We start from the raw sequence: 4,373 nt of genomic DNA on the forward strand, positions 1-4,373 counted from the left end.
GGAATTCAAGGATTCACACCCTTTTTATCTGACAAGCTTTTTTATTTCAGGTTAAACATTACTCAAACAGACTGACTAACATCCAGGTTGGTCAGCATTTCATGTAATAAATTAGGCGGCCATCAAGCAGTATGTTGAAATTGCTCTGTGTGAGCGTTGTAAGCTTTGTGAAAATGTGAGAGCACTCGTTGAATTTAAGACACAGAGATATATGAATCTGGATTTGAGAGTGGCCTGGCACTTGCGCTGCCCTGAGACAAATGGAAGAACTTCTTCTCTTCACAGCAGGGACTCCTATCCAGCTAAGGTACCAACTGGCAGAAGGGGGAAAGAGAAGCCAGTGCTGGACCCAACAGCCTGGACTAACTATGCACCCTTTCTAGGGAATGCAGAGGAGAGGGCCGTGGCAGGTGTCCTGCCTATAACTGAATGATTAAGGTTCCTGCCAAAATCTTTAACACTCAAATCAGTATGGTACAAAGGCAAGGCCAAGGGTTAAAAGGAACAGCTTGTGACATGCATGAGCAACACACCTCCCTGCCCTTTGCTTTTAAGGGTGGACACAGGTTTAGTGTGGCAAGTAAAAGAGGCATCTTTGGACTGCGCAGGCAAATGAGCACTCTTCCAGGCAGGCTTGGCCTGAAATGTTTGTACAAGCCAGCACTAGCATCTCTGTTTCCTAGGCGACTGGGAGAAGACATTGCCAGCTCTGAGCCAGGTTTGTCACCTGGTGCCTCCTTTGCAGGTTCAGTCCCACCGACAAGACATGTCAGAAGTGGTTCCTGGGCAGAAGGGGGCTGGACAGAAGCCTCTGGTGGTGTAGGGGTGGGTCGCTTCTCAGAAAATCTACTTCAGGCATAGGCAAACTCGGCCCTTCAGATGTTTTGGGACTACAACTCCCTTCATCCCTAGCTAACAGGACCAGTGGCCCGGATGATGGGAATTGTAGTCTCAAAACATCTGGAGGGCCGAGTTTGCCTATGCTAGATCTACTTGATCTGAGTATTCCCATGGACCAGTTTAGGCCTTTTGCTGTGAGCTACTGTATGTCTAGTAAGTGAAACACAGTTGCATGCACCCTATACAATTACGGCAGCACCCTCATAACACTCTAGCAGTCATGGATTTCCCCCAGAGGATCCTGGGAAGTGAAGTTTAAGATGGCTGAGAGTTGTTAGGAGACCCTTCACAGAGCTACAACTCCCAGCACCTTCAGCAAACTACAGTTCCCTCAATTCTCAGCGGGGGGAGCAAAGACTGCTAAAGTGGCATATGAGTGTCTTAAATATATGGTGTTAACATGATAAAAATGACAGGCATCTATTCAGCATGAGACCTGTTGTGATTGCACCTCCTGGTCCCATCCTGTATGCACCTTCAGTACAAGGCCTGAAAGAGTCTGAGCTCCTGCACCTGTATATGTGTGCAGTTAATGTTCCTGTATTTGCATACTCTAGAATAGGCAGAGGTCACAGGAATGGGGAGAGAATGTGCATGCTTTTGTATAGCACTTGTGTTGGCCTTTCAGATCGTCTACCAAGCACATGTAACAATGAAGCTAGAGAACATGAGTTTATGCGAGTCTCTTTTGCCCTCTGCAGGCATTCAGATCAAATGTCTGAACAGGACTATTTTCTCCAGCACTTCACAGATGAAAACCGAGATATCCCTGGTCTCACATCAAAGGCCTGAGCCTCCACAATTGCATGTTGCCATCCTGCCATTTCTGAAACAGGGCACGTAAGCAGACTGAGCAGAAACAGCTTGCTTTTGTAAAGTCTAAGAATGCTGCACAGCCTATTTCAGGCATCCCCAAACTCAGCCCTCCAGATCTTTTTGAGACTACAATTCCCATCATCCTTGACCACTGGTCCTGTTAGCTAGGGATGATGGGAGTTGTAGTCCCAAAACATTTGGAGGGCCAAGTTTGGGGATGCCTGGCCTATTTCATTGCACAGTCAATCTGGTTGTACTTACTATAGGATAATTGCATTCAGCAACGTCTTACAATCTGGATAGGTGGTTCTGGGATCTGGAAAGGAAAAGGTGTGCTGGGATTTTGTGTGGATTTTGCATGCACACACTTGCAAACTGATGTCATCTATCCCCATCCCGCCAGGGGAGGGAGCTGAACCCTTAAAAAAGGGAAGGTCTAACCAATTCATATGATTTGAAAGAGCCAGAAAACAGGGACTGCCCCTCAAGAAAAACATGTTATGTAACATGCTTCAGCCCTCCGCTTGCAACATTGCAGCTTGCAAGAACTATGTGGTTAGCTGAACATGTGTGTAGTAGTAGAGGTCATGCTCACGTGGTCTGTGAGCTCTTGACTCTGTGGTTGCACAATTAAGCGCAGTGAGAGGGATTAAGGGGAAGAGGAGGAGGAATCAGTTGGTCAGCCTATCGCCTTCCTCCGTCTCACCCCACCTACTTCCTTGTAAAATGCCTCTTGCTTGGCAACCCTCAGTCATTCACACACAGACACTCTCTGCCCTTCCTTCCACCCACAGAGGAATTGGATCTTAGCCCAAATGTTTTGCTTCTGCCCAATTGAGGCCTGGTTCTTACTAAGGCAATAAACATTTTCTGAGCTGGACCATTCCTAGGTGCGGGGGCTCACATGGTTGTACTCAATGTGTGGAGTAGCAGAAAAGTAGATGTTCAGAAGATGACTAAGAAGCCAAAGCCTTTCTTCCTGAGATTTCATTTTGCTACGTGAAAGGGTTTTTTTTAATTGATTGATTCATAAGTAGCTGCCTGAAGAAATGAGCTTAGCCAAGAAATAAGCTGAACAACTCGCTGATAACTTGATTTATCTATACCGGCTTACATAGCTAGAGAGCTAGCTAGCTAGATGATAGATGGATAGATGATAAATAGATGATAGATAGATAGATAGATAGATAGATAGATAGATGATAGATAGATGATAGATGATAGATAGATGATAGATGATAGATGATAGATAGATAGATATAGATAGATAGATAGATGATAGATGATAGATGATAGATAGATAGATAGATAGATAGATGATAGATAGATAGATGATAGATAGATAGATAGATAGAGATAGATAGATGATAGATAGATAGATAGATGATAGATAGATGATGATAGATAGATAGAGATAGATAGATGATAGATAGATAGATAGATGATAGATAGATGATGATAGATAGATAGATAGATAGATAGATATGGTTACTGCCACTGAAAATGAATTTTGCAGCATTTGAAGTGATTTCACCAAGTTCACATTACAATGCAACAATTATGGCTTAGGAAAATTGTAAAGCAAATGTTTTATGTATGACAAGCCATTATTTTTAATGTAAGTTGCGTAATGTTCAGAATGATGAAATATAGATACAACCTACCTGGTGGTGGTTGTTTTTTTAGTTTAATACATTTTCCTGAGGAATGAATTTCACGTGGCAAAATCTAACTTGATTTGCTAGTTTTTTCCCTTGTGCAGTGCCTGCCTCAGTTACATTTTAATTCCTAAAGGTGCATAGTTCTTCAGCTCGTCTGGCAGAAAACAGTCTGGAAGGAACTATTGCACTGGAGGCATTCCCCACCTCACCCCAGTGTTAATATTAAAGCAGGAAAGTATGGTTAACAACTTATAGAGAAGCCTGACAGTAGTAATGCCATTCCATTACACCAAGGAGGTCTTCAGGCCAAATACCAATTGGGATTTGTGAGGGAACATTAACTTCACAACCCTCACGCAAAGAGTTCTGTTCTTGGACAATGAATACCACGTTGAGCCCAGTACAACTAACCACATTGTCAGAAATATTGATTAAATATCTTAATAACAAATCTGTATTGTTAGGCTGGTATGATGAAGGGATCTCTATTTCAACAGAAGAGTAAACATATATTTGTGGCCTTTTGGGGATTAAAAATCACTCCCTTTTAATGGTAAACTTAGATAGTAAGTGCCAGCAGAAATGAATCTGAAATGAGGCAAAATGATGCTTGGGGAAACCCTGAGGATCCAGAAGTACAAAAATCTTCCTCCTTTTTTAAGCAACAACCAAAACATTCAGCAAGGATTAAGCATGTTCAGTAGCCACAAAATATTGGGTATCAGTTGGAAAAGAAAATCAGAAAACATTGCATCGGTAGGAAGATTCTGTTACTCAGTTCACTGACCTATGTCTTTCAGGGCCAAACTAGATATAGCATGAATTGTCTGATTGCTGTTAATGGGCATTTTTTAAATTATGCAAATAGTAATCACAGGGGAACCTGAGCAGCCTCAGGACTGTTGGGCAGCGTTTAAAAATTAACCTCCTTTAAAGGGTTGGGTTTATAAGTTATTAAAGATATACTATTTCTTTATGTACACTGTAGGTTTGGGG

Source organism: Podarcis raffonei, chromosome 1 (genome assembly GCF_027172205.1).
Source record: "Podarcis raffonei isolate rPodRaf1 chromosome 1, rPodRaf1.pri, whole genome shotgun sequence".
Taxonomy (NCBI): Eukaryota; Metazoa; Chordata; class Lepidosauria; order Squamata; family Lacertidae; genus Podarcis; species Podarcis raffonei.